At 37.8% G+C, this 7,482-nt stretch overlaps 1 long non-coding RNA gene across 1 annotated transcript; it reads left to right on the top strand.

The window, feature by feature from the left end:
• Window positions 1–1,421: 1,421 nt before the first annotated feature.
• On the top strand, window positions 1,422–6,595 carry LOC119745343. Its single transcript, XR_005273615.1, has 3 exons — window positions 1,422–5,890; window positions 6,132–6,272; window positions 6,388–6,595. It is a non-coding gene; the product is annotated as an uncharacterized LOC119745343 (long non-coding RNA).
• The last annotated feature ends 887 nt before the right edge of the window (window positions 6,596–7,482 follow it).

Below are 7,482 nucleotides of genomic sequence, written 5' to 3' on the forward strand. Positions count from 1 at the left end.
CATTTCTCGGGTTGAAGATAGCGTGTCGGTCAGATGTCATCTTCTCGAGAAAAGAATATCTCGGGTGGATGATGTCTTGTAGGGTAGATATCGTCTTTTCGAGATAATTCATCACGGATTGGTGATATCTTTTAGGTGAGATGTCGTCTTCTCGAGGAAAGATAATATTTCTCGGGTTGACTATATCTTTTGGTGAGATGTTATCTTCTCGAGAGAGTAAAACATTTCTCGGGTTGATGATATCTTGTAGGATATCGTCATCCAGAGATGATTATTCACTGGTTGACGATATCTTGATATTTATATTTCCCGATATCAGATCAGTTAATTATTTCATTAAAAACGGATGATAGGTTGTCTACCTTCCGCGGGAAAAAACGATTTTATCAACTCATAGCTACTACCGAGCTCTTTAAAATATAATTATTGTAAACAAACTGAATACATATCTTTCACTGAATAAAAATCATTAAAAAAGCTTTTCTAATAACATATTAACTGGAAAATAATATGAAAGGGTAAAACAGAAGTTTTAAATCTTAAGTTCAGAAAAAAAACTCGATGAGGTTTTCCTTTTTAAACAAAAAAGATTAAGGCAAAACTAGCTATGTATAGTCAAATAAAATATAAATAAAGAGCAGATGTAATAAAATAAAAATAATAATAAAGTTTAGGGAGCTTTAGCGTACTGCAAAAAGCGAGCAAATAGCAGCTTGCAAGACAATTAGGAAGTTTGGGAATTGGGGAGGGAACGAAAGTTATTAATTTTTACCAACGTCATTCTGACAATGCCTTGTGCATTGGCAATAATAACTCCAGTTGAAGTATGAAAAAGTTAAGTTGTAACGTTTTGGATTTTATTTGAATAATACAAACTGAAGAATCAGCGATGAAGACGGACCCTCGGAGATGTCATCATATCAACAGAAATCAATATCAAATCAATAGCATTGAGCTTTGCCGCATCACAACCATATTAAGTTTGCTGATTATGTTTGTATAAAGACAAAGCAATTACCTTAAAGAATTAATGGTGTAAAGATGTTCATTATGCATTCCTTTAAAACGTTTGCCATAATTCTGTAAACTGTTGTGTTGGATATTGTCCATTGGAATGCCGTTAAAGTATATGATTGAGAAAGACGACACTCTTGATGGGTGCTACATTTTAGAAGGACGACATCCTTGATGGGTGCTATATTATTGACGACACCCTTGATGGGTGCTATACTATTGACAAGAACGACACCCTTGATGGGTGCTACTACTGTATTGATTAACACTATACCCTTGATGGGTGCTATATTGAGAATAACCTCGCCCTTGATGGGTGCTACTATTGAGAAATACGACACCCTTAATGCTACTATTGAGAAGGACGACACCCTTGATGGGTGCTACTATTGAGAAACACGACACCCTTGATGGGTGCTACAACTGTATTGATTAACACGACACCCTTGATGGGTGCTACTATTGATTAACACGACGCCCTTGATGGGTGATACTATAGAGAAAGACTACCTCACCCTTGATGGGTGCTTCTATTGAGATATACGACACCCTTGATGGGTGCCAACGAATTAATTCAATATAGAATTACTTATGTAATACAGTTGTAAAACCAGCAAGTGATTTTTTTTTTTTAAAGAAAACAAAGAGTTAAGGATATTTTTTTCTCCAACTTTTTTCCAAGGAACCTCTCCACACGATACTTAATTTTGACACAAATCTTACCAAGCACCAGATGGGAAAGGAATGAAAATCCCACCGCTTGGATGTGCAATTAAAACAGCCAAAAAAATTGAGATCATTTGTTTTTATTAATGCATGCCATTGTTTTTGTGTGTCAGTAATGCACGATTCCGAAAATAATCATGTATTCGAAATGAGCAGTAGCGCGCTTTCGATTCGATTAAAAATGACTTTCAAAAGATAGCACGTATAAATCAAAGGCTTAAATCCTCAAGGGTAAAATAAATAAATGAGGAGAAATTGTCGGAGCGGAACGGCGAAATCGGAACAAAACTGATTGCCAATCTTTTTTTTTTCTCGTTAAGACGATGGATATCGACCGGTGGGTATATTACAAACAACATATTTATCGTTCGTTAACAATAATGAGTTCGTGTTGAGATCGAGTGCGAACAAAGTTAGTGTCGATCATTAAATTTGGTCAATCATTTGTCTGATTTGTGTATAGGAATCAAATAAGACGATGTCGACCTGCATGACTTGCATGGATTAAAACAACAAATGCATCGTTCGTTCACGATTATGAGTTCGTGTTGATTTCGTTTGCGAACAAAGTAGTGTCAATCATTAAATTTTGTCAATCATTTGTCTGATTTGTGTATAGGAAGAAAATAAGACGATGTATGCTATATCGACGTATTGATCAAAACAACATATTTATCGTTCGTTCACGATTACGAGTTCGTGTTGAGTTCGAGTGCGAACAAAGTTAGTGTCAATCATTAAATTTTGTCAATCATTTGTCAATCATTTTGTCCGATTTGTGCATAGGAAGAAAATAAGAATTTGTTTTGAGTTCGATTGCAAAAAAAAGTTACACGAGTACAAGTTGAAAGACAATTATGTACACGGGTACAGGTACTTAAAACTGCTAAAGCACGTAGCATCTGCTATCTAGGAAGGATTTTTATGTCGAAATCATGGTGGGGCCATGTGTAGTAAATCGTTCTGCTTCTCTTCCAATTTGCAACATCTGCTTATTTTTGTTTACTCTTGCACAATAATATCTCCTGCTTGGCTTTTAAAGACACTGATTGTGAGATGTATAGGGTCATGTTTGTACGGAATATTTTTTTCGTTTGTAACAAATCGTGTTAGATAATTAGGGCCATTGTGTACCATTGAAACCTTTTGAAATTCCAGTCGCGTCTATCATGCATTTTCTCGTCGTTCTACATTGATTCTCATTGTGAAAAAAAATCCTAGGGCCATGTGTGCAAAACTTTCATCGCTGTTTGGTAGAGATTTCTGCAAAACTCAGTTTTTCTTGCGTTATCTTTTGTACTTAGGCCCGATTATAACAGATTATTTACAGGATTCCAGGGCCATGTGGACGTATCTTACTTTGTTTTTGTAAAGAAATATCTTTCTACTTTACTATTCACAATTTTTAGGGACATGTGGTGCAGTGTGGAGATGTTACGTTCGTCCGTTCTAGATAAATTTCTCCAATAACCGGATGTGTATTTGCTTGAAAATTGCTAACAAGTGCATTCATATGGCAATGAGTGTCAGATGTAAAGGGTCATGTTTGTACGGAATACTTTTTCGTTTGTAACAAATCATGTTAGATAATTAGGGCCATGTGTAACATTGAAACCTTTTGAAATTCCAGTCGCGTCTATCATGCATTTCCTCGTCGTTCTACATTGATTCTCGTTGTGAAAAAATCCTAGGGCCATGTGTGCAAAACTTTCATCGCCGTTTTTGTAGAGATTTCTGCAAAACCCAATTTTTCTTGCGTTATCTTTTGTACTGAGGCCTATTATGACATATTATCAACAGAATTCCAGGGCCATATGAACATGTCTTACTTTGTTTTGTAAAAACATCTTTCTACTTTATTATGCACAATTATTTTAGGGACATGTGGTGCAGTGTAGAGATCTTACGTTCATCCGTTCCGGATAAATTTCTCCAATAGCTGGATGTGTATTTTCTTGACAATTGCTTGGGCATTCATATGGAAATGAGTGTGAGATGTAAAGGGTCATGTTTGTACGGAATACTTTTTCGTTTGTAACAAATCATGTTAGATATTTAGGGCCATGTGTACCATTGAAACCTTTTGAAATTCCAGTCGCGTCTATCATGCATTTTCTCGTCGTTCTGCATTGATTCTCATTGTGAAAAAAATCCTAGGGCCGTGTGTGCAAAACCTTCATCGCCGTTTTTGAAGAGATTTCTGCAAAACCCAATTGTTCTTGCGTTATCTTTTGTACTGAGGCCTATTATGACATATTATCAAAAGAATTCCAGAGCCATATGAACATGTCTTACTTTGTTTTTGTAAAAAAACATCTTTCTACTTTATTATGCACAATTATTTTAGGGACATGTGGTGCAGTGTAGAGATCTTACGTTCGTCCGTTCTGGATAAATTTCTCCAATAGCTGGATGTGTATTTTCTTGACAATAGCTAGAAGTGTTAGATAATTAGGGCCATGTGTGATTCCAGTCGGGTCTATCATGCACGGTCGTTCTAAATTGATTCTCATTGTGAAAACAATCCTAGGGCCATGTGTACAAAATTTTCATTCCAGTCGCGTCTATCATGCATTTTCTCGTCGTTCTGCATTGATTCTCATTGTTAAAAAAAATCCTAGGGCCATGTGTACAAAATTTTCATCGCAGTTTTGTAGAGATTTCTGCCAAACCCAATTTTTCTTGCGTTATCTTTTGTAGCATACTTAGACCCGATTATAAACAGATTATTTACATGATTCCAGGGCCATCTGAACGTTTCTTACTTTGTTTTTGTAAAAAAAATCTTAGTTTCTAATTTATTGTGCAAAATTATTTCATAGGGCCATGTGGTGCAGTATATTCCTCCGTTCTGTATACATTTCTCCAATAGCCGGACGTGTATTTTCTTGAAAATTGCTTGTGCATTCATATCATCCCTCTTGAGTGCGATTCGTTGTGTGAAATACTCTAGAGACATGTGTTAAGTATCAATAGCTATTTTTATTTAAACTTGAATAGCTCTAATGTTGGATCTATGTTTTCTTGTATACTATGTATTCCTCACCTGCATAAACTTCACAGTGGTTCATGAAGTGAAATACTCTATATAGGACCATATTTTTAAAAAAAATCTAAATCATTGTCTGTGCGACCGAAAAAATCTTGGAGATGCATTGTTTAAAAAAATGCCACCTACATGTATAGGGCCATGAGCAGATCTTACATATTCCTTGAAACATTGTAACGGTCGTGAAACGTAATCAGAACTATGGTTTCATCGATTCCACAATTATTTTATGACACTCTGATCCTTGTCGAAAATTACGTCTTATGGACATATTGTTTGTGATTTTGTTCTTCCATAATATCCGATTCACAAAGATCGATTATTGTCTTTTGTGTTGGGCCATTGCGTCAACTTAGTTTTGTTTATTGTAAATCAGGTGTAATGACACCTGTTATGTCGGATACACCTTGTAATCGCTCTGTAAAGTGCAAATCTTGAATTTACAGGTTGAAATAATGTGCATCAATTAATTTTTTTTGACAGCCACAACACCAGTGGAGGTTTTGATCGATGGTACGTTTCAATTCTGATAAGTCCGATCACAGCTCGTCGGCAATGTGAATGTTGTTTCCCTTTGCACCAATGCGCCTTGCTTTGTCCATACTGGAGTTATCATCTTCGCGACCATTAGGCCAAAGAATAGGCCTAAACTAAGCTTTCTTTCTCAACGGTTGAATCCTTTACAGTGGTCAGGTAAGGGCCACCGATTGGATTATTTTCACCGTCTGTATGTAAGATACTTTGCACCCAATTAGGCCTAGAGATCTACAAAGCATAGAACAAACGTAAGTTTCCCTTTTTCTATATCTTTATAGTGGTCAGGTAAGGACCATTAATATACATTTTCCTTCTCTTTACACCACAGTACCGATCACAATTTCCGATCGGGAAGCCACTGTACATTGTAGTAAACATAACCTAGCTCCGCTAGGAAGACTTCTTTTAGTTTCAGCAACTTGCAGTTAGATTAGGAGGACCAGTATTGGCCAGAGTGCTCATGGCATGCAGTAGCTGATGACACAGAGGAACCGGAAGCAGGGAGGAGGAACACCGGATGGCTGATGGCCCTGCTTGCCGGGCATCCCATTACTGATTTCCTTGGTAAAAACTATTTTTCTTTCATAAAATTTCTTGGGATGTTCTGCTTGTCTTCGATTAATGATACATTTATGATTATTTTTTAGAAATACGATGAATCTAGAGGAAACTTTATATTTAATGTAAACTAATGATTGCTTAACAACTTCACAAACCCACCAATCAAAAAGAAGTGCAACAGGCGCATGTCGCGCACACTTTTTTTTTTTTTTTCACACGTGTGTTCCTTCTAATCTTCTGGCAGAGATGGCGGTCTGCAAGATGAGATATCATTCGGGACGAAGATACGATCACTTCTGAATCTCAAGGAACTGGAAGCAGGGAGGAGGACCGACGGAAGGACTGAAGACCCTGCTTATAGAGCAAGTCTTCACCAATTCTTTAGGTAATTTAGCAACAGGGATTTCGATGTATTCATTTATTCTCAATCCGATAGTTGGGTTGTGCTTCGAATGAGAACAAAAATGAAATAAATTAGATTATTTCTTTTATCTTTGCAGATTCCTCGTGCTTCGTTTATGCAGAAGAGATGATGACAAACATAACAGAGTGCAGTTCTTGCCTGGGGTGGGAACACGAATTTTAGCAACACTCGACTAAAAGTTTTTACAACAGCTTGCTCCTGAAAGTTTCCATTATGCGTTTCTCTTAAACGTTAAGGACACCATCCCATTTCAAAATCCCTCGGAGTCCAGCTGGAATAAAAAAGATGTATATGTCAACTTATAATTATAATCAATTGGTTTAAGTGTAGCATAAGTGGTTATAGTCACTTTGTGAATATAGAGGCCAACATATCAAAGGTTCAGTCCAGGTGCGGTTCTACGGTAGGCTAGGGGGGCTTTAGCCCCCCCCCCCCACCCTTACAATTTTGTTTGGCCTTCCCGGCCCCCCCCCACCCCGCCAAAATAAAATGGAAAAATTAGAAGGTGCGTCACATGCAAACGGTCTGGTCCCCTCCCCCCAAAAAATATTCGCTATATAGCCGGCCAGGCGCGGATCCGGGGGGGGGGGGTGTTTTTGTGTCAAACCCTCCCCTCCCCTGTTGGAAACAGTAGGCCTATTGGCAATGAAAGCTTACATGTTCGCCACAGGCGTAGCCAATGGTAAGAATGGGGCATTTGCACACTGTTATGTAATATAGTTGAAAATATGGTACGAGCCGAGCCCCCCCCCCCCCATATTGATTTTCGGAGGGCAAATGTCCGGAAAAACCGCTCAACATTTCAGCACGCCTCCCTGCAAATATTTCTGGATCCACCCCTGCAAAATCCCCTAAAATGTAGGCTCTAGGACCGCACCCGGTCGTTCCACCAAATGTTGATGTTCCTCATCAGAGGTCGATCTCATAGGTCCACTTTTATTTATTTATTATGCGATCTGCCAGTTTATGTTTATGTAGATGACCCCACTCTAACGTGTAGAACTCCTCCAGTGTTAACCAAATAGAAAGGAACTGGAGTACTGCAGCTCTTGCCAGAATCATAGAGCACCAGAATTCACAATTAGTGCATAAGAAACAATCTTAAATGGCAAGAAAACTAATGTATATATGTATATATGCTCCATTGGTTCAAGGCAGAAAGTCCCTCATA

The sequence above is a fragment of the Patiria miniata genome, unplaced genomic scaffold (genome assembly GCF_015706575.1).
Source record: "Patiria miniata isolate m_02_andy unplaced genomic scaffold, ASM1570657v1 HiC_scaffold_7, whole genome shotgun sequence".
NCBI lineage: Eukaryota > Metazoa > Echinodermata > Asteroidea > Valvatida > Asterinidae > Patiria > Patiria miniata.